This window comes from Ursus americanus, chromosome 10 (assembly GCF_024610735.1).
Source record: "Ursus americanus isolate L20-20 chromosome 10, mUrsAme1.1.p, whole genome shotgun sequence".
NCBI lineage: Eukaryota > Metazoa > Chordata > Mammalia > Carnivora > Ursidae > Ursus > Ursus americanus.
This window is the reverse complement of record NC_142136.1, coordinates 12,594,325-12,617,918: the sequence shown is the minus strand read 5'-3', so window position 1 is coordinate 12,617,918 and position 23,594 is coordinate 12,594,325. Positions and strand designations below refer to the sequence as shown.

Below are 23,594 nucleotides of genomic sequence, written 5' to 3'. Positions count from 1 at the left end.
TTTAGGGGTGCCTCGGTGGCACAGCGGTTGAGCGTCTGCCTTCGGCTCAGGGCGTGATCCCGGCGTTATGGGATCGAGCCCCACATCAGGCTCCTCCGCTATGAGCCTGCTTCTTCCTCTCTCACTCCCCCTGCTTGTGTTCCCTCTCTCGCTGGCTGTCTCTATCTCTGTCGAATAAATAAATAAAATCTTTAAAAAAAAATCGGGTTTTAGGTAAGAATAAAAGTCAATGGTTTTTTAAGACTTAACCACCAAGCCAGCCATACTGCTTCTAGTGGGAAAGCTTTGGGAACACGTAGGTTTGTAGGTAAACTTAGAGTCGGTTTTCAATATCAGAGTTCACATTTGACCACTAGGAAGAAGTGTGATAAACCATCATAATCCTTTCCTGTTTGGTCCGGGTCTATCACAGTTCTTTGTGGAGACTGAGCTGTTGTTAATGTATCTTCAATAACACATGACTAGTAAATCTGGCAAAATGTGTTTTGTTCTTATTTTCAAAAGCTCTTGTGGGCTGTCCCAAGTTCTCTGTGGGCAATACTAGTTGCACATCTGGTTTTAAATATGTGTGTACATGGGCTTTGTTGGGTCTTGGTTTTTAAACTATTAGTGATTTATAAAGCCTCAGTATATTTTTCTTGGAAAAATCCATTTTGTTAAATGTTCACTCCTCTCCTAGATGTTGGGCAGTCCGTGGGATCTCAAGAGTTCCTTTGTGATTAACAGATGTAGAGATGTGAATGAGTTCACAGATACCAGCTTCATCATGGCCTAACTAAGCCTGCTGGGGAGTCTTAAAATTCAGCCAAGTAAATTTGAAGATGTAATTGGCTTTATTTAATCGATTTCTGAATCAGGCAGCATCCCATCGAGCACGTAGAGGGGATGCTCCAAAGAGTCGTACAAAATAGAAGGTTTTTACAGGAAGGAACATGGGTCAAGGAAGTTATTAGCAAAATGCAAGGATTATTCTAGGCACGATCACCTTCCCTTAGTGGGAAGGGCAGGTGGAGTGTCTAATTACGTGGGTTAACTCCAGTTCCTTAGGGGGACAGAGAGGGCCTGTGTAACAAATTACCTCATTGGTGTTGACCAGAAAATTCCAAATTGACTGGCTTAAAATTCTTCTGGAGAGGTTGAAACTGCAATTAAGTCTGGGTTTGCTGTCCTAGGGGCAAGTGACTCCATCTTGGGCCTAGGGGTTGGGTTCCTTTTCCACAAGAATGAAGACGAGACGTGAATATTGTCATGGTCTGTATCTGTTATGTAGCTAACTTTCTTATTTGATGAGAGCTGTTTTCTTAGTCCAACAATTGAGATGGCTCAGAAACTGAAACTGAGTTGTGTGTGTTAATTTTTCTTCCTTCCTTCCCCCCCCTTTTTTTAAAATTAGTGAATCACTCCTTTGAGGCGGTGTGGGGTGATAGTGTGGAGACCCGAAGTGGTGGCCTGAGATTGGAAGGCCAAAGTACGAATCTAGAAAGCTACTCTCTTCATATAATTATGACCCATGATCTCCCCCATGGTTTCACACTGTTGTTCTCTGAATCGGAAATCGCAAAGTAGGAAAAGACTGATCGTGGTTGTTCGAGCTCTCTTCATGGGTATTTGAGAGTCGGCTGTGGTTTAGTTGCTGTACTGGTTGCTGGGGACACAACATGTTACAAAACAGACCTGAAATCTGTGTTCCTGGAGCCCAGAGTTTGGAAGAATGAAGACGTGCTACCAGCAGTGACACAGGTGAGGACGGTTTTGCATACAGGTACGATGCTGATGGCTCCCTTACCAGCTCGCCCTGCCTGCCGCTCTCAACCTCGGCGGGCTGGTCGCCTGGGCTCACTGCAGGCTGAGGAGTCTAGCTCGTCTTACACCGATGATTCTATATTATTTTAAAAGTACCACAAATAGCACTCTTTGCACTCTAGTCAAAAGCCCAACAGTTACAGGGAATAGTTTAATCTAAAAGATAAGGTAGGAAATGTTCACTTGGGGACCACGTCATGAAATGTGTTCCCCTCAGTTTTTCCCCTCACTTCTGTCTTGACCTTTCTTTGTGTTTGGGAGCCGAAGGGATCTTTATGTTTAAGTCCTCAGGGGCCCCATATTAAAGTGTGAATACGTGGGAAGAACATCACTTAATAGGTTGCAGTTTTGCCGGCTGTGTAACTGGTAGGGGCTGTTGGAATATCTTCTGAGAGTTGGAGTTCAGGATCACAGGTGCTGGGCTGGATTAGTGATGTCTGTGGGTTTGGACTTGGAGTTCAGGGTCGCTGGACTAGTGATGTCTGTGGGGTTGGAGTTGGAGTTCAGGGTCGCTGGACTAGTGATGTCTGACGGTGGGGTTGGCGTTGGTTCAGGGTCACTAGCGCTGGGCTGGATTAGTGATGTCTGTCTGTGGGGCCGCGAGAAGCCGCAATTGATACTCTTGCATTTGAGCTCTTATCAGCTCATGTTTCAGAGATAATTAGTGATAATTACTGGGCACGGACTGGAGCCATGGGGGCAAGAGGAAGCCGGTGGCTGGACTGTGAGAGGGTACCAGAAACGAGTATTTTCAGTTTTGCTTAGAGCCAGAAGAGCCACGGCCACGCTTGAGCATATAGGTTGTGTGAGGTCCGGGACTCCGGCTCTCTGCCCACAGCAGTGTCTGCCCCGTGGGCAATCAGGAAGTGTTTGTCTATTTCTGAATAGAGTCGTAAAGTTTGTTGCTTACCTCACCTAGCTGTGAGGTAGCTAAGGCTAGTTTGTGTGTAGGGAAATAGAAATTCAGAGACCATACAGACGAAGCTTTGTGAAGACTGACATCAGGGGAGGAGTTCAAGGTTAAACTGTGCAGGGACCAGTGGAGCAGGGATTTGAACCCCGCGTGTCTCCTGGCAAAGCCCATCTTCTCTGTACTACAAACGGAAATGTAGGAATGCTGTCGCTAGGGAAAGAATCAGCCTTTGTTTATAAAGTGGCAAAACTTAACATTTGCATGGCCAGGGATTAAAAAAAACAAAACAAAACGGGAGTTTGCTAGGTGCGGCTGCTAGCCTTGGTCTCTCCCGAGGAGGGACGCCCTCGGCGTGAACACCATCATCGCTGATGGGTGCATGGATTTGCTGCTTTGTCTGGGTCGTCCCCCCCCCCCCCCACACACTTTTTTCAGATGACATCCTCTATTAAGCTTGGTCATTTTGCCAGGATGACCTCTGTAGGGAAAATACTTAAAAGACTGAAAAATGATGAAAATGAAAGAACACAAGATATCCCCGAGATACTCAGGCAAATTCCCTGGAGCTTTTGCTGTGTACACGGGCATGCTTGGTTTGGACAGTGCAATGCTGGCCGGTCAGGTTCTCTTTGTCTGAAATGGGGAGTTTCACGGGGTCCTAACTGACCTCACGTTTCCCTTCCTTGATCAGGAGAGACTGAGGGGGCCAGTGGTCCTTGTTCATTCACTACCTGGAGGAGAGTAGCTTGTCTGAAAATTTTTGCTTTGTTTTAGATTCGGTTTTCAAAGAAGCAAGTTTTCTTAAGATTGGTTCCTTCTTTCTCTCTCTCCCTCCCTCCTCCCTTTGCCATTTCTTACCTCATAAAATCAGAGGTGCCTGGATGATCCCACGGAGAGGATTTCAGTTAAACATTAAATACTAGCAAAATTAATCTGCTCCCATGTTGGTTTGACCATCCAGAATCTTAGATGTCAAAAGAAAGGTACTAGTACCATTCACATAACTAAAACCTCCTTAAAAATGTTAGGCTTTTGGGGCGCCTGGCTGGCTCAGTGGGTAGAGCACGCGACTCCTGATCTCAGGGTCGTGAGTTCAAGCCCCACGCTGGGTGTAGAGCTTACTTAAAAAAAAAAAGTTATGATTTTATCTGCACATCAAGTAAATATGAGCAGTTGTTTCTCTTTTGAGGTTTTAACTCAGGTCAGATAGTAGATACTTGGCTGATTGGTTAGATCCCAAGTAATATGATTTTATTAAAAAGTGTGTTCAGCCATATGAAACTGTTCATCTTGCTGTCCCGGGGTGGGTTGGTGAATTCACTCGTGATACACAGCTGTGTGCATCTGGCAAATATCTTTCCAAATGAACTCTACAGCTGTGAGTGGTCAGAGGGGGTGGTTCATTTTAATTTCCTGCATGTGATTCTATAGGAAGTTAATGCCTTAACTTTGTCTCTAATGCCACAGAATTTTATAAACACTAACGAGCGAACTCAGGTTCTTGTCATCCTAAAGTAGACTTAACACACTGAGCTGTTCATTCATGGAACAGATGACATCTGGGATATGCTGCCACATAAAATGGGTGTGTGTGCGCGTCCGTCGTTAGGGATATAAAGGAAATAGGACTGGCCGTGAGTAATTGTTGAGGTTGGTGATAATTAGGTATGTTTTAAAAAATAATCAACAAAAATAATGATTTAATTGTTTCCCTCAAGGCAAAATGTGACACGTTTCTAGGAAGGAAAATGCTTGGCCAAATAAAGTAATTCCCAACATTTTTGGATTTTGAAAGCAAATCCCCCCACCCTCTTCGTATCTGTGAAAGACTGAGCTGAACTATCGTGGCAGTTAGTTCATGTAAAATGTCCCACTTTTCCAGCGAGTGGTTGGCATTGATCACTTGGCCTGAGAAGAGAATAAAGCTTTCGACTGATGAATGGCTGCCATCTAACCCCCTATCCTCCCTCCCCCGCCGTCACTTTCCGGGTTGGAGGCAGTATGATTTGTGTCATGTTTAAATGTAGTGGAGAAAACATAAAACACTCTTTCAGGCGTGCATTTCTTAATGCATTTAAAAAGTGTTTCCACTGAGAAGCTCCAAAGTTACCATCTGCAGGTGAAATTGACAGAGGTAGGGGGACAGGGGGATCTAATGCTCAATGTCGTCTTCCTTCTTCCAAGGCGCCCACCGAGGCAGATAGAGTTGGGCTTTGATGCTGACAGCTCCCGGTAACATTCTGAGTGCCACAGAGGGTGGCAGGTTTGGCCAGCACTGATGGCTCCGTGCCTGTCACCGCTGTCGTTAAGCATAATTGGAGGCTAGACCTCTGTGTTCAGCCTTCCCTTTATTAATGTAGCTGATGGCATGAGGACCCGAAATGCCAAGGACAAGATCAGTTTCTAGATTATCGAGTGTTTCAGAGTCTCTGAAAAAGACATTTGGAAGCATCAGGGCCTGCAGATTTTGCCTGGGGTGTCCAGGATTTATAGCCAGCGTGGTAGAACAAGAATTCCTCCTTGGACACTGTGTTCCCCTCTGCCTATTTTAGAGAGCTGTTGATTCATCTGTTATAGCATTAATAGTAACTGAGAAACAGCAGGATGTGGGATGAGATGTAAGCCCTGAGTACGAAAGCTAGGTGAAGATACTGTACCAGTAAACAAAATAGAACACCTAAACACATTTATAAGTAATTGTGGGAGGGCCTAGGGAACATGACTAACGTTTCTTCTTGTTTAAAATTGCTTTGAATGTTGTTATGTTGTTTTTACAGTTGGATTTTGGTTTACGGAAGAACTAAAATGAATCAGTTCCGGGACTCAGAATCCCAAAGATGGAATTTTCCTATCAGAGTGCAGTGGTTTAAGGAGTGGTTAGGCTCCATAATGTAACTGAACAGACTGAGCAAATCCCCATGCCTTTCCCAAGACCTGATGAGTGAGGCCACCCCTCACTGTGTGAGGGGAGCGGGGGGTGTTCCCACTACTGCCCCCGCCGCCGGGCACTGGGTGCATCTTCCAGCACAGCTGGCATGGCTGAGAGAAAGGGGCACGGGAAGAAGGGCCAATTCTACTTGTTCATACGCAGGATTATTTGCTATTTGGTTCTTAATTTTCTGATGGCAAAAAGCTCCTTGAGAGAAGAGCCTCAGCATTATAAATACAAGTTTTTATTATGTTCAAACTGATTTGCCAAATCAAATCAGGATATGGCCTCAGACCGTATCTGAGCTCTTGGATTTCCTCTAGAAGGAAACATTTAAATTCACCGAATCAGGGGAGCCTGGGTGGCGCCCTCAATTGAGCATCCAACTCTTGGTTTTAGCTCAGGTCATGATCTCAGGGTCGTGGGATCGAGCCCCTTGTAGGGCTCCTGCTCAGCACAGAGTCTGTTTGAGATCTTCTCTCTCCCTGTGCGTGCTCTCTCTCTCTCTCAAATCTAAAAAAAAAAAAAGTTTAAAAAATCACTCATCTATAGAAAGATTATCCATAACCACATAAATTGGTCCCATTTGCTCAGGAAGTTTTTGAGTGCTGATTCCTGGGCCTGTACCGTGGGGGTGGGCGTAATGGAACTGGGAATTAAGGGAAGGCCTGCTGTGAGCATCTCCTGGGTGCAGCCTTGGGGATAAAACTTGAGGCAGATACAGTGGAGTGAGTCTGATTTCCTGAGGCTTATATTTGGGGCATATGACTGCTATTTCAATTTCCCAGGAAACAAGGCACTTGCTTCATTTCGTGCACATGTTCTTGACTGTGGCTGCCTTCTAGACTCACCTAGGAATCTTGTAAAACACACACACAATGGATTTCTACTAGCAGAAATTGAGATTCAGTAGATTGGAGGGGGCCTGGGCATTAGTATTTTTTTTAGGAGCCTTCCAAGTGATTCCAGCGTGCAGACAGGGTTAAATCCAGTGACTTGGTGGGTAATAGGATACTTTAAATTGAGCTTAGGGAAAATATTGTGAATATTAAAAAGGACTGTTTTCTTTCCTGCAGGTCCCTAATGACATCTTAGTTGTGAGCACAGAGACCATGAAAAAGGTTGGTTTAGGGGCGCCTGGGTGGCTCAATTGGTAAAGAATCCGACTCTCGATTTCGGCTCAGGTCATGGTCTCTGGGTCCTAGGATCCAGCCCTGCATTACACTCAGCCCGGAGTCAGCTTGGGATTCTCTCTCTCTCTCTCCTTCCTCTGCCTTTCTCCCTGCTTCTGTGCTTGCTCTCTCACTCTCTAAAATAAATCTTAAAAAAAAAAAAAAAAAGGTTGGTTTAATTCATAATAGTTGTTTCCCACTCTGCATAGTAGCAACTCCATAGGGGCCCTGAAAAAAAGAATCCCTTGCCCTTACCCACCCACCCCCACTGCGTTCTGATGGGCGTGGCCTGGGACCCCTTGGTGGTGTGTGTGCACCTGTGCGTGTGCGAGCGCCTCCCCCAGGATCCAGAGCTTTATTCCAGCACTGTCCCTGTCCTCCCTGCGGTGATATTTGAATATTGAACATTGACTTTTTGGCATAACTACTAGTATTCATGAATAAACCTGTGTAGAAGGCCCACAGGACTTGCCAGATTGAACAGTTCCTAAATGCTGCTTTCAGCAATTTGTCGATTCTGGTTTTCTGCCTCCTGGTTTCATGGAATATGTCATAAATATAAAAACACGAATCGTGAAATTTTTTGAAGGCTTTTTGACGCCTACTCTGACGAGGCTGCAGTGTTTTTCTTACTATTTTCATATTATTTATCCACAGTGACAGCATAATAATTACTAAGTTTATATATGTACAATAGAAAAATATCCTCGCTAACTGTGCCAACATTTGAAATTTATCATTTCATTTATAGTTATTTGAATATTTTATGTATTCAGGAGAATGTCGAAGTAGTGTTTTGTTTTCCACATTGATCCTCTTTACTGAGCATTTTACTATTTATTTATTTATTTATTTATTTATTTATTTATTTAAGCTCAAGGCCCAACATGGGGCTTAAACTCAAGACCCCAAGATCAAGAGCTGCCTGCTCTGCTGACTGAGCCAGCCAGGTGCCCGTCTTCACTGAGAACTTGAATCTGTGATGAAGTGAAATTTCTGCCTTTTCATTATTCAGACTAAATGTCTTCACCTCTTGCATATGCTTCTACCCCAGACTGGCTGTACTTCTGTGATGCAGGAAATGTTCTCTGTCTGCCACTTTTGGTAGCCACTTAAAATGTGGTTCTTGGATCTCAGAAACTGCATTTCTAATTTTATTTCATTTTAATTGAATCGAGGAAGGCAAATGTGGGTAGGGGCTGCTGAGTGGGCGGAGCAGGTCCTTGAGGCTTGTTCAGCCCAGCTTGAGAAGATACTGGGCTGAGCTGAGACGCAGGTGACAGATGTCCTGTGTTAGGGCCTCTCTTCCCGTGGGCGGCGTGTTTCCTACCGTCCCCTGCACTGGCAGGTTGGCAGTAGCACTCAGAGGGGCTTGGGTAAGAATGGATGATCTTGAGAAAGGACGCAGTCTGGAGGTGATGAGTCTGGGGGTAAAGGTGGGGTTCTCGTAGAACACTCTCCGTCTTGCTCTGGCCTCTGCCCACCCATCCTCAGAGCCCTGCTCTAATGCCTGGAGTGCCTTTCTCAGGTATTCTGGGCCTCTCCCTTCGCCCTGGCTCCTTTCCTGCAGGATATAACCATTGTCACATCAGTGCCCCCGTCCCCAGACTTTCCGCGCCCTTCTTCCCTCAGACATTCCTCTTCTCTCTCCTGCCCTACCTGCACTTCTGTTACTTTATCTCAGACCACTGGCCCCTCACTAGGCTTCACAGGCTTTCATGATCCCTTATCTTTCCAGCTTCTCCTCGGCTGCCTCCCCCACCCGGCTGCCTCCCCCACCCGAGCCCCAGATCCACCGCAGTGGGTTCCCTAAACTGATAGACCCGCCCCTGGGTCTTGGCACGCTCATAGCGCTACCCCTTCCTGAACGTGCTCTGCTGGGGCTCATCCAAGGCTCGCTCCCTGGGTTGGCTGAGATGCCTCTTCTTGCAGGAAGCCCTCTGGCCCTTCCAGGGGGTCAGGTGGCCTTCCTGCACACCCCTGTCCCTGTTGGACCCCAGGGTCTGTTGTGCTTTCAAAAGCCCGTGGGTGCCCGGCGGGACAGGGAGGGCACGTTCTGCACTCCCTGACTGTGTTTGGTGAGTGAGCAACGCGAGCAGGTTAATCATTAAGCCCAGACCTTGGATGGTTTCTGTGTGGGCTCCTTCCTTAAATCCCAGGAGTTTTACATAAATTCTGACTGTCCGGATGTTATTCCTCAGACTTGTTCATTCATTGCTCAATTTCATGGACTCCATATTTTTCTTTTTAGGAGAACACCCTATTCTTGCTCGGGATGCTATTGACCCACTCGTTTATTCCCGTTATATTTTATTCATGGCCCATAGATGGCTGGGTTCCCACAAAGAAAAGCAAAAATAGAAATAATGCCTCGATTTTTAAAGGACTTAATGTAATACCGTCTTAAATATTTTTTGATAATTATAATTAATAAAAACAAGCAAGAGAATGTTTACATTTATTGCCAATAGGTGATAACAAAAATCATTTGCCTTAGACAGGTGTCAGAGGAGTAACTGGTGAGTGGCATTGGTGGTCTGGTCATTTCTGTTGTCTTCAGTATCAGGCACTTGTCTGCCCCCTGATTTGCATTTCCTTGTCGCCAGACACACAATCCACACTCCCTGTCTCCACCTTCCTATAAATAAGCACAAGAAAGTCACCGAAAACATCCCCCAGTTGCTTTCAGCACTAGCTAATCCCAGCAGGAAAAATTAACTGGTGCTCCCTGCAAACAGAAAGTTTGCTACGTGGTCACCATTATAGATGACAAAGCCTTCGGTGTTGGGAAGTTTATGGCCAAGACATCGCTAAGTTATGGACGAGCTATGCATCTGTGATTATTGCTAGAGTTACCTAGTAAACTTAATTCTGGCAAATGGTAAACTAACTAACCAGTTAATTTTCTATTAATTGAAATTTGGACTTGAGGTGTTATTTGGAGGTTGTGCTTCTAGCCTCTTCAGCTTCTTCAGCACGTATTAAATTTTAACAGGGCTGGGGATGCAGGGGAGGGTAGGGTGGGATGTGGTCCTCTGAATGCTTCACTTGGCAGAAATCCTCCCCCAGCAGCCGTGTACTTTGCTCTTTGGTTCCTCATTCAGAGCATGATTAACTCAGTTAACCTACACAGGCTTAATTATTGCCCGTAGTATATAGAAAATTGGAAGCTGTAAACCAGGAGATTGGGCAAAGCAAGCTGTGAGAATTGATAGTTCTGGCTTTGAGCGATGTTCAATAAAAAATTTAAAATTCAGTCCTCTAAAAACCCAAGGAATTATGAATATACTTAGAAATGATTTCTATAAAAGAGGATTAAAAGAGATTTGATCTTCAAAGGGACGTTCTGGAAAATCATTGAGCGCTTTATTTTTTGACATTGTTGTAAATACAAGATGTCATTGTACCTACTATCTTAGGATATGCATTTTACTAAAATAATTATGGTGATAAGTACACCCAAGTTATTATGCATATTTCTCTGTAAGGAAGAACTTTATGTGCACTTCAGAGAATTTCTCTTTCTGTACTTTAAAAAGGATCATTTTTGGCTTGATTAAACAGGATAATTCTACATAAATGCTGTAATCTGTGTATGTGCTTTGGTGGGGAAAAAAAGTGGCTTTCCTGTAATTTGACTTGGTTTGAAATTTTCATAAGGAAAATGAGGACATCTTGATCCATCCTGAGGAGAAAACCAGAGGCAAGTTTGAGAGGAACGCGTCTATGAAAAATGACTATCAAGAAAGTCTAAAATTCGGGGGGGTTTTGACCTGTCCTCGAGCTCCTCAGAACAGTAGGCTACAGGAAGCACCCCCGTGGTGCCTTAGGAACCAACAGGGTTTGCTGTGGTGTTAGTATATCACCCAGAAGACCTCGTGAAGAGGCAGGATCATAGGGAACTAGGCCCCCAAACTGCACAGAGTCCACGTCTGGTAGCGAAGTCTGAGATGCGTCATGGGACTCTACGAAGTTCGTTTGTTATCTTTAAAAACATGTTTTTTGATACACATTCTGGCTTCGTCAGCCAGTTCTCTGTTTCCCTAGGTATTCATGTTTTCTTTGGAAAAATTTAAAAACTAAAGATTTGTGTTTAATATAATTGATCTTTAACTGAGAACTTGCTCGGGGTGTTAAGCCTGGGTGCCTCCGAGGACGAAGATTGACGAGCTGGCAACAGACTGCCTCACCTGTGCGTTTTTGCCGCCTACGCCTAACGATGTACACTTTCCTCCTCCTAAAAATAAACACCGAAATTTTCAAGGTTAGCGTTTTGTATTTGGATTGTCAGCTGACAGAAGTTAGGTTGTGTCTTTTTTTTTTTTTTTTAAAGATTTTATTTATTTGAGAGAGCAAAGGTGTACGGGAGAGAGAACACAAGCAGTGGGGAGGGGCAGAGGGGCAGGGAGCCGGATGCGGGGCTCGATTCTAAGACCCTGAGATCACGACTTGAGCCAAAGACAAATGCTTAACCGACTGAGCCGCCCAGGCGCCCCCAGGTTGTGTCTTCTAAGTATACCTTGTGCTGTATGGTAGCTGCCAGCCCCTGTGGCTATTTAAATTTAAATGCAATCGAAATATTCCCCAGTTCCCACATGTGGCTAGTGGCTGCCATATTGGACAGTGTAGATAAATCTAGAACATTCCTATCATGTTAACGGTTAATCAGCACTTGGATAACCATTGCCATCACCTCCCCTCTGTGTACAAATGTCTTAAAAAGTCAGAAACGATACCTGCATGATAATTTTTCCTACCTGTGCCCTGCTCCAGCCCTGCCATCACCTCCCAGCGCCTAGGCCGTGAAGCTAACTCCATAAGAAATGTTCACACCAATCTCAGAGCTAGAAATTGTGCCCCCAAAACCAGGGGGTTTAGCTGGCTTCAGCAGACACAAGGATACTTGGTAAAAATAGTAATAACTCTGTATAGCTCTGGTAATGGGTTGACTGAACAGACAGCCTTTATTATTCTCCTAAGTCTCTGAGGGATTGCTGGGCTTTTCAGAATTACGAATTCTAAGTTATTTAACTGGATTGCTGACTCCCTCCTTCCCTCACTGGATGTCTCTTCCTGGTTATATTTGCAAGTGAAGTTTGGGCTCATAATGAGTTGAGAAAGTTACTTTTTAATATTCAGAGGCTCTCGTATGCCTTAGGGTAATTTGAGTAAGCATGAGATTAAAACCAGGCAGAGGGATCTATCTTTTATTGCCAGCTCCTGGCAGTTGCCTCCCCTTGAGCTAAGGCCCCACATACTCCCAATGCTGCAAAGTGCTCCTTCCTTGTGGATAGATGGAAACATTTTATTCCAAAGCAGAGATGAGCTTCCCGGAATCTGAAAGCCACATGAGAGTCTGTCTAATCATCGTGTCCTGTCTCACGATCTGATTTCAGAATGAAAGATTTGGAAAGCTGTTTCCATGTTGCTACTTTTTCAAAAATATGCTAGTATTTTAGTACCTAAAAAGTTCATGCTAATGTTCTTATTCACCTTACTCTAATAAAGTAGGTAATCCAGATTGCAACTGTACACATTTCCCCTTACCAGACTTAACGAAGCTGTTACAATTTTGAAGGGAAGAAAATGCAACACGTACACATTTTAAAATTTTTCTTAAATTTGTGCTCCTATGGAAGAGATTCTCCTCTCTCCCCCCAAATCTGAAGAGTCTCTTACTTGGGGGGAGTTAACGAAATTGGAATACAGCAGATCAATTTAGATTTCCCTGTCATGAATCGCAGCCTTTTTTGATAGCTACGTTTCTCTTTCTACTGGATCGGCTATTCATTTGATTTCATTGAGAATTTTCTGAGTGCTTTTTCTTCATCTCAAAGAGGCCCTGGGAAGATGCCGCGCTTAGTGATGTCACCGCAGTCTGAGCAAGCCAGGTGCGTGCTAGACGTTAAAACACGCTCATTTTCTTTCCTATAATCTGCTCCCTTGTTCTCGCAGAAACTCAAGACCTAAGTGGATCCTGGTTGTAATGAAAAGAGTGATCATCCGTCCTTTTTACATCTGACGTTGGGATAATTTTGTTCGGTAGATTTGTTCTCAGCTGCTTTTTAGACCAAGAGCTGGCATTCAAACTGCGGCTTTCCTTTGTTGAGATAATCTAGTTCATGCCTCAGCTATTAGCGATCCTAAAAGCTGAAAATGAAACGCTTATTGCAAATAGCTCAGGAAGATCCGTTGTTGCTTTGTGAACCTTGGTGGTGGTATTAATAGTCAACTCAAAGGGAGTCATTCTGTGGTACAAAACCAGTCCAGGTTTCAACAACATCTGGATCGAAGCCCCTCTCCCATGGCCTCATGGCCCCAACAGTGGCCTTCCTGAGGCCACCTGTATTGATTTCCAGCCACATCTCCCTCTGTATTTGATTTGCCAGCTCCCCTTTGCTGCTCCTGAGGCACCAGATACCCCAAGCTCGGGATCTCTAAAACTAAATAACCTTTCCCTTTCTTGTCTCTATCACCTTGTCCTTAGATTTCTTAAAATCACTGTCCTCGCTGTCCCTTCTTCTTAGCCTCCCAGGGCACACCTGAGGGGCACCTGTGATTTCTCCCATAAGCAGGCTTAGGGGGATCCTATCACAGGCTGGTCTCTCCCCCTCCCTTTCCGTCCACCTGCCAGGGTCTGCTGATGGGTGGGTTCGTTCGTTCTCTCACCGTCTGTTCAACACCTGCGCCGTCCCATGCGCTTTACGAGATAGTGGGAACACGGTGAGCAAAACAGACTCAAACCCTCATGGAGCATAAGGCTTGTAGGGGAGGACTGACTTTGAGCTCGTGAGCAGCACAGTCAAGAGTGATGAGCGATGTCATAGGTGCGTCTATGCCTGTCTGGGTACGTCGTTCCTCAGTGGTTTCCCTTCATTCTGGGGACAGAATCCAAACATCTTAGCCTGTGTCCTAGGCCCTTCACAAAGTGACCAGGACCTGCCAATATGCTTAGGGATCCCCGTGCTCCTTGTGCTTCCTGCCTTCATGCCTGGGCTTCTTTGGAGTGTCTTGGTCCCTTGTTTCTTGGGCAAACTTCAGTATGGAGTTCCAGCACTGTCACTTCTTGGGAGCCTTTCCTGATTTCTTAGGTGTGCTGTTTCTCTGTCGCAGCCCTGTAGCCTCTCTGTGCCCCATTACTGACCATTTCACCTGCATAAGTTTTTTAAATTTTCCTCTCCAATAGGCTCTAAGACCCTTGGGGACAGAGGCGATGTCTTCTACCATTTTGTCTTTGGAATCTAGCATGATCTAGGGCATGTTCCTAACAGGTGCTCGGTAAATCTATGGTGAGGGGCGCCTACAGATGGAAATGTTGCTTTGATGCAGGCACTAACACCTGGCTTCCACAAGTGTGTCCGAGATCCAGTGAGTGCGATTTCTGTCTTCGGTGGGCTCTTGGCCTCCGTGGCATTTGAATTTTCTGATTCTGAATTGTCACTGCTTGTTTTCCATTGCATAATTATTTATTTTTATCAGGCTCCCACATGTCTTAATTGGGCCTGTCATACGTTATGAATTCTATTTCTGGGTGTTGGAGGAGCTGTTGTCCTAGTGCTTTTTTTCTGCGTCTGAGCAATTTGACTCAGTGGGGTATTTTCTTTTATAACTCGTTAATGTTTGTCATCCTGTGTACTCGAATAGTCAGTATCAGCTGTCAGCTACCGCTGGAATTGATCCCGTGGACCATCAGAATGCGCTTTGCCGCCGTGTTAGCCCTGGGCCAAGAATTGAAGGGAGCGCGCTGCATCCAGGCACAGACGGGAACCGCGTGCTTGGCCTGGTATCTGCACCGTGGCCGAGTAAACCTAGTCCTGTCTTTCTTTCACCAAAGAAGGGACTTGAGTGTTACTTTGGCTCATGCAAAGTATTTAAATTAAGCACAATATAGGAAATCCTCCAAGGTTACCCGTAAAATGGAAGACAGTCTCATTCCTACTGAGCGCCAATCTGGCCGCCTTGGATGTGCCCTAGTGTCACGTGCTTCACACCCAGTGACTTTTTGCAAGCTGGTCTTGAACCTTGACTGTGTGTGGGTCTTGCGGGAGGCACCTGCGACAACCAGAAATAAGACAAGGTCCCGGCTCTCAAGGAGGTGACCGTCCAGATAAATAGATGCTCTGAGCAGAGGGTTTGTTCACGGGGCTGTTGGCCCGGACTGTGCTGTATGCTTGTTCTTCAGAACTCTGGAGGAAGACCCGCCGTGCTGGAGGTTAAGTCGTTGAGCTTAATCCTGAGGGGAGAAGCAGATGCTCTCTCCAGGGCCTGGCATCTGGGGCTGTCAACATCTATTACCGAAAGGACCCCGTGAGAACGGAATTAAAATTAGCCTGTGCAGAGCGCGGGAGCCATCCGTGAGATGCAGCCTCTGTCCTGGAGAGAAATGGGAAGCACTCTGCTCTCCGGTCAACTTTCTCTAAAAAGTCAGAGCAGCCGTGTCCTGTGTGCTGCGTACCTTGCCATGGAAGCCACTCCACCTGAGGGTTCCTGGGGCCCGGCCACCAGCCACCTGAAGCCTCGGGTCTGCTCTGGTATCATCATCGCTCAGCAGACGTTGATGGGAGTCTCTGTGGTGTTTGAGGCTCCGAGCAGTGTCCTGGGCATGTGACAGGTGAACCTAAGGGGCAAGTCTGCTCTCCCTGTGGAGTGTACGGCCTCCAGGGGTGATGAAGTTGGGAAGGTGACTTGGAGGAGCACACGGCCCACTTGTTTGTGACAGAGAGGAAGGGAATTCAGTGTTTGCTGAATAAACTACTACTTTTTTTTTTTTTTTAAAGTAAGCTCTGTACCCAACGTGGGGCTCGAACTCAGGACCCCAGGATCAAGAGTCACACGCTCTACTGTCTAAGCCAGCTGGGTGCCCTGTGTTGAATAAACTTCTTGACCCAGAAGTGAAGTGTTTGTCACACACATGCATCCACACACGCTCATTTTCACACCTTCGTATAAAGCCCTCTGATGTAGATGTGTGTCGTGGGCACTGGTTTTTTAAGGGGGAGAGGACAGTCGAGGACCCCCAAACCTTTTGGGGCTCCCCTCATCGGATAGCACTGAGGGGGAGCCAGAGTCCCACCTCTGACCAGAGCAGCCCAGTGGGGCTGAAGCGTCCTCTCCTGAAGGCAGCACAGGGGGGCGCCCCGGAGAAGGAGCTAGTTGAGGACTTAGTGAACCTAATTTTCAGTCCAGAGCTGAACGCGCAGAACTACATTGTTCTAAATTCGTTTGCTTTGTATAAATGAAATTGTCGTTTTTCTGGCCTATAACTTATTTGAGTCTTCCTCATGATGTTTATATCACGTGAATTTCATTCTGAGAGATTTCTGCATTCTGAATTTTCTTCTGAGAGATTTGTAAAGGACCAACCCAAATATTCAAAAAGAAACCCACAGATAATTGTGTTGAACACCTACTGTGTGGTAGGTGGGCCTGGGGATATAGCAATGAACCAAACAGACACAATACTCGTGCCCCCATGGGACTTCTATTCCCGTAGAAAAAAACAGAAACAGAACCAAATATATGCCAAGTGGTACTAAATGCAAGAAAGAAAAGTGTGTGTGTAGTGATACGTGTTTTTGTGTCCATACTTTACACAAACATGTTAAGGAAGCCTCTGATAATGCGACAGAGGCCGAGGGGAAGTGAGGGAGTACGTCCTACATTTTGGGGTTGAAAGTCATCTCAGCGGGAGGAGGATGTGCAAAGGCCCTGAGGTAGGAGTGCATTTGATGTATTTGAGAATAGCAAGGTAGCCACAGTAGCTGAAATAGAATGAGTGAGAGAGGAAATGGGTGAGGTGCCCAGAGAAATAACAAGGGGCCGGGAGAAGGAGTTTAGATATTATTCTGAGTGGCGTAATCTGACTCAGCCCCAGGCAAGGACCGTGCCTGCTGTGGAGTTGAGCGGACTGCAGTGGCTGAGTAGGGAGACCAGTTAGAAAGCTGCTGTGCTACCTCCCCAGAGACCGGTGGGGGCACTTCATGGTTGGGTCCCAGATAGGTTTTGAAGGTAGAGCTGAGTGGATTTGCTAAGGAATTGGATTTGGGGTGTGAGAGAAAGAGGAGTCAAGGGTGACTCCAGGGGGGCAGCCTGAGTAGCTGGCAAAGTGGAATTGCTGGTTTTTAGAAGGGGAACACCATGCAGTGCATGTGAGAAGAATGTTAGCAGAGGAGCTTGGAATTTGGAAGGCTGTACATCTCTGAAACTAGAAGTAAATCTTATAGTTGCTGAATTTTCGAGATGATTTGGGTCTGTGAAGTTGGCCTTAGCTTTCCATCACCGGCAGGCTTCTGCGGCCCTACTGTGTGTCACAGGTGGTCCTACTGTGTGTTGTAGGTGGTTCTATTCTGTGTTGGAGGTGGATCCCAGGCTCACAGAGTAACTGTTACGATGGGAGAGTTGCCACCATGGCACTTCCCATGCCAGCTGGAGTGCATGTCACACTCAGCAACATGCCGCGTCCCCATGCTGAGTGGCGCTCTTGGACCTCCGAGGGGCTACGTGTGACCCATGCCCCCACCTCAGGGCGAGTCCCCTTTTACCACCATCCGCCTCCCCCCCCCCGTCGGGGCGGCCTACCCTGATTCCATGGAGGTCTCAACTCTCTGGTGCTAGGTGACCCTGCCACCTCTCTCTGGATCTGTGTAAATGCCACCAGCTAGACACAGTGTGGCCCGATTACGCGGCAGCATTTTCTCCTTGGCGAGTGATCCTCTCTGAAGGCCCGGAGACAAAGCCTTGTTTGAGGAGAGCCGTTGGGGGGGGGGGGGCGGGTGGGCGGTGAACAATAGCTTCTGTGTTCTTTATGAGAACCTCTGGGGAGAGAGCAAACAAACTTGGGTGGGTGGACATTGAAAAGGCTTTTCCTAGAGTCGGAAGCAAAATGTAATTCTCCCCCCGTCACGCCTTCTCTGTTGACATTTCCTGCTCCTTAACAAAGTACATTGTGTGCCCTGACGTGTGGTTGTTGAAGTGTCCCCACAGCCACTTCGGTGTGCCTTACATGCTGTGGATGATTTATTTATTTTTTAAAGATTTCATTTATTTATTTGAGAGCATGAGCGAGGGAGGGCGGGAGGGGCAGAGGGAGGGAGAATCTCAGGCCGACTCTGCACTGAGCGCGGAGCCCAACATGGGGCTCGATCTCAGAACCCTGGGATCATGACCTGAGCCGAAATCAAAAGTTGGATGCTCTGTCTACTGAGCCACCCAGGCTCCCCCACTGTGCATAATTTAAAAGGTACGTGCTTGTCACTCGGGTGGGGGAGAGACGACTCACTGAACTCAGTGTCTTGCGTCAGTACTTTTAACTAGAAATCTGGAGTTTTAATCTGTCTCCCATTTTTCCATTGAATTGACTCTTCATGTTTTCTTCAGTTAGGGGTGTGGGGACTATAAGTGATGGAAGTGATGGAAGATGCTGGTAAGTTCCTGGTGTCAGTGAAATGGGGTGGGGGAAGGATGCCAGGGCGGAAAAGGTATTTGCTGAAACTTGTTGGCCGAAATCAAGTAATCCTACATGTATGTCATGGTCTGGACGGGCACTATCCGATACCGCAGTCACTAGCCACATGTGTCTGCTTAATTGAAATTAAATCTAATTAAACATTCAGTTGCACTGGCTCCTTCCAAGGGCTCAGCAGCCATGTGGCTCATGGTTATTGTATTGGCTCAGATATGGAACATTCCCTTCATTGTATAACATTGCCTCAGATAGTACTGGTCTCGAATAGAAAATAACCATCTCTGATAAATTATCATACGTTTCATACATTTCACTCACTGCCATCAGCCCAAGGCCTGAGGGTGGAAAAATGCCAAGAGGCTCAAAGAAAATCTCTGTTCTTCTAAAATGGTGTTAAAATGGTGTGGTCTTGGTGGTGGTGCCCTTGGCACTCACTTTTGCATCCTGCTTGTAACACTGGTTGAGGACAGTGATGAGTTACGTGGGTAACATGCTCCCTTCTTTCCAAGGTACTTAAATAGATGGAACCTGTTTTAGGAAGAAAGTAATGGAGTAGTTTAAATTCCTGAGCTCATAAGATACAGGAACGAAAGTAGAGGCAGAGGTGGGGGAAATATTTTAAGTCTTGCCTGTATCGTGTTACTCCGACTCTCAATAAAAGCCAACCAGATGGGGGCGCCTGGGGGGTGCAGTCTGTTAAGCGCTGGAGTCTTGGTTTCGGCTTAGGTCATGATCTCAGTTCAGGGTCCTGAGTTCGAGCCCCGTGCTCAGCGGGAAGTCTGCTACCCCTGGTCGTACATGGTCCATCTCTCTGTCTGTCTCTCAAATAAATGAATAAAGCTTGAAAAAAATTAAAGTAAAAGCTAACCAGATGGAAGGATCTTTCCTTAACTTGATTGTGGATTGTCGTGTCATATTATTGTCTTATTCATCACTGTGTCTAAATGGAGTCGATGGTTTTGGCTTCTAGCGTGAAGAGTAGGAGAGGGTGGTTATCGTGCTCTTGCTTAGGCCAGGCATGCTGGGTAAATATTGACTAAGCTGACGAGGCCTGTGAGAGCAGGTCTGGGGTCGGGGTGCTCGGGAGTGGGTGACATTCCCCTCATAGCAGAGCTGCCTCACCTCCCTGCTGCCGGACAGCCCGGAAGGCCTGAGGTTAGACTTTGGAAGGGGTGACTACAGGCTACCTGGGGAAAGGTATGGTGACTTCCAAATCGAGACCACCAAGGAAATGTGACCCTTCTCTGAGGTGCCAAGCCTCGGGGGGGCCCAGAGCCCACGGCAGATCTTCCAGGTGTAATGCAGTTCACCCACGGAGAGGTCTGGAGGCAGGCTCCAAAGGGCACAGGGAGGCCTTCCACACAAGGGGAAATGTCGTCAAGTAATTGAAATCTCTGAGTTCACAGCTTATCAGGAGTGTGTGCTGAAGTGAAGCCCGGGGGCTGTTGTTAAGGACAAACAGTACAAGGAAGGGCCTGGAGGAAGGCAGAGCGAGGGTTTAGTCAGGTTAGCCTGTGCAGCCTTCTGTCCCCATGGCCCAGAGGCCCTAATGTGTTGCTTCACTAAGACGGCCATTTTGTGTACCCACATCTTTTTGCTCATCTTCACAGTGGAGTCCACAGATCTTTTATTCATGGCTGGGTTTCTAGATGTTTTGTGGACAGTGAGGTAAATGTGATCCCTCAAGACAGGTTGCCCTTTATAACTAGATTTACTTTGTAAAGAATATAGGTAGAAATGCGTCTTGGGAAATTTCTGTAGCCTTGAGCTGTTTGCCCCAGATTTGATCATTCTCAACAAGCTGATCGCCTCTCCTTTCCTGAGAGGAGAGAATAAATGCCTGTGCTCCGTGGCATCATGTGGCCCCAGGGTTGTCTCCCTCAACTCTCTGAGCGTCGGCCCCTCCCTCGGAGGGCTTACCTGATGGTTGTCACGAGCACCAGGGAAGCAGCGTGCTTTCCGAGCACCTGACTGAAAGAGGGCAGATTATTGATGACCTCAGAGAGTCACCCATCACGCACCCGGTGTTGGTGACTAGGAGCAAATATTGGTAAATACGTTTAGAATATTTTTTATACACTTTTTTGGTATCATGCCATGCAGTTGAGTCTTCCTAGACGTCCTGTTACTGAATTGAAAAAGAGAAACCGGGGCATCAGGATGGCGTAGTCGATTAAGCATCTGACTCTTGATTTTGGCTCAGGTTATGATCTCAGGGTCATGAGATCGAGCCCTGCTTCGGGCTCCGTGCTCAGCGGTGGGAGTGGGGGGAGTCAGCTAGAGAGTCTCTCTCTCTCTGCCCTGCCCCTAAATAAATAAATAAAATGTTAAAAAAAAAAAAATCAGAAACAGCCAGAGGGTGAAGGCAGCCCCCTCACAGCTCTTCTGTGTGAGTCGTAGGGGAGTCAGAATGAAACAGACACGGACCCGGCCCTTGCATGAAGGTGAGTTTGTGGTGTTATGTTCAAAGGTTAGTACCAAAGGCTGTTTTAAGATGAGGGCTTTTTTTCCCCCCTTATTTTTTCTTTCTCTTCTGGCAGGAGTGAAAAGCATTTCATTCTTTCCCCAAAATTTATGTCCCCGGACATTTTTTGTAAATCAAGTTCTATTTACCTAAAAGGCTATGTTGTTGGTTTAAATGAATGGCAGCAGTGTTTCAGTCTTCTTGCTTGGTATAAATTGGTACTCTTTCCAAGTAGTCCTAGTGAGTGGTTCTTTTTTTCAAGTGGTGTTAAATTATGGGGCAGGAATCATAAATTGATTCTGATTCTGTTGCCGAGCCTGGCTGATTCATGGCGGCTGACAGAGAGAAGGTACCTCGGTCAGTGGTGTCCTTGTGGGACGTGGGAAGGACGAAGGGACAGTGGATGTGACCCAGGTCTGCCGAACTTGCGACCTTGGGGAATGACAGCCGTTTAGATTTCTGGAAGTTTCCTGGGTCACTGGCTCTGATTCACCTGTTCTGCTTATAAACTCTGTATGTGTCAGTAAAATGACCTTCAGAAGCATCGAAGCTCTTCAGATAAGTGTAATCACGCAGGACGCCCCCTCTCCCCCCACGGTGTGCTGGCTGGGGAGTCAGTACATGAAGCTTATTTGACTTGTTGATCTTGTCCAGCAAAGCATCATGGTCTCAAAGAATATGTAATATAGAGACTTTCACAATTTTTTTCCTACCCAGTCTATCCAGAACTAAAGGTCACTTCGGATTTGTTAGCATCTGCTTTAATTAGGATACTTTGCATATCAATTTGCATATCATAGTAAATAACCATCGCTAGAATTCTCTGTGTTCTAGTGAAGAGCTGTATCTGAAAGAGAGGGAAGTGTGTATGTGTTGATCTGAGAGCCTTTTCTCCCCATCCTTTTTTTTTCCCCTCCTTCTTAAAATTGATCTACAAAATTAAGGGGAAATAATTGCTCTTATTCAAAGCCCAGGAAGGAGCCCTGAATGTGGATGAGCTGGGGCTGCTGGACCTTTAGCCCAGTGCTTGTCCACGCCAACTGCACAAAAATCTCACCTGGGGAGCTTTCTAAAAAAGAATACTGATGCCCAGGTCCCACACCAGGCTAGCTGAATCACGGTCTCTGGGTGGGACCCAAGAACTGATAGGCTTTTTTTAAATGTAATTCTTTATCTTTTTCTTTTTCTTCAAATTTTTATTTAAATTCAAGTTACCATATAGTGTAGTATTATTTTCAGGAGTAGAATTTAGTGATTCATCACTTGTATCTAACACCCAGTGCTCATTACATCACGTGCCCTCCTTACTGCCCATCACCCAGTTACCCTGTCCCCCCTCTCACCTCCCCTCCAGCAACCCTCAGTTTGTTCGCTAGAGTCTCTTAAGGTTTGTTTCCCTCTTTCCCTTTTCCCTTTCCCCCTTCCCATATATTCCCATATATTCATCTGTTTTCTTTCTTAAATTCCACATGTGAGTGAGATCATATGGTTTTTTCTCTAACTTATTTCACTTAGTACGATACACTCTAGGTCCATCCACATCATGGCAAATGGCAAGATTCATTCTTTTTGATGGCTCAGTATTTCCATCATATGTATTATATAATTCCATTTTTCCATTTTCCATTTCCAAATTCCATTCCAAATTATATAATCTATCATACATACATATGTATGTACATACATACACACACGTGCGCACGCACGTGCACACACACATACATACTTAATCTATCGCATCTTCTCTATCCATTCATCAGTTGATGGACATTTGGGCTCTCTCCATAGTCTGACTATGGCCGATAGTGCTGCTATAAACATTGGGGTGCATGTGCCTCTTCGAATCTGTATTTTTGTATCCTTTGGGTAAATACCTAAGAGTGCACTTGCTGGGTTGATATGTTTTTTGTTTTGTTTTGTTTTTTTAAAGCTCTGCATTGTTGTTTGAGAACAACTCCAGCAGATCTGTGTCATCTTCCACTTCCTCCTCTGTAAACACCCATCAGCCACGCAGGTCAGACCTCCCTTGATCTGGCCCATCTCCCTTGCCAGCCTCGGCGCCCGTCACTCCACAGACACCAGGCACACCCAGCCATGAGATCCTGCCCAGTCTTTGCTCTCTGCCTTTGTATTTGCACACGCTCCTCTTTTGGATTTCACTGCTGTTTCCCCAGCCTGTGCCCATCCCAGGTCTCCGTACAAAATTACTCTCCTGAGAATCCGGTTCAGTGCTCCTTTCCTTGAGCAAACCCTCGTCCTCCCTGAGGCTGACTTGGCATTCTGCATTTTCCTGGCTGCTGGAAGACGGGGACCTCTGCGCCTACACATTTGCCAATCAGCGAGTGCGTTGGCCACAGCGCTACCTGCCTTCTGAGGTTTTGAGCCATGTTCAAGTGCTTCAAAACTGTCCGGCATTTTACGAATAAAAAGTGGTTTGGGGTTGTTGATTTGGATCTTTCAGTGACAGCAAATGACTATTTGTCACCTGACTGTAGACTATACTCTTCAAGTCAGCACGTGGGACCCTGTGCTTTATTTATTGTTTAGAATACAGTCTGGTTGCCCTCGGGGCGCACGGCACCGCCTCCCCCCCGCCCCCAGAAGGACGGGATGTGGGGTTTCCACTGCAAAGTTCAGCTTAGCTAATCAGCTGGAGCTGATGAGATGATATGTTTGCCTTGGGCAGCGTCTCCGTCATTCCAAAACCTTGTCCAAAGAACCGAGCTGCCTGTGAACTTTTATTATGTGGACTTACCTCTCTCAGAGCCATCTGGGAGCGTGGTTTCGTGAAGCAATTATACTGCAGGTGTGCAATAGACGGTGAAGTAATGGCTTAATTACTTGGTGAA

At 46.2% G+C, this 23,594-nt stretch overlaps 1 protein-coding gene and 1 non-coding gene across 6 annotated transcripts in view; both read left to right on the top strand.

The window, feature by feature from the left end:
- FARP1 (FERM, ARH/RhoGEF and pleckstrin domain protein 1) overlaps positions 1-23,594 on the top strand; it is a 267,299-nt gene that overhangs the window by 107,190 nt on the left and 136,515 nt on the right. The gene's annotated exons all lie outside the window — the stretch shown is intronic.
- Positions 3,756-3,828, top strand: TRNAR-CCU (transfer RNA arginine (anticodon CCU)). Its single transcript has one exon. It is a non-coding gene; the product is annotated as a tRNA-Arg (tRNA).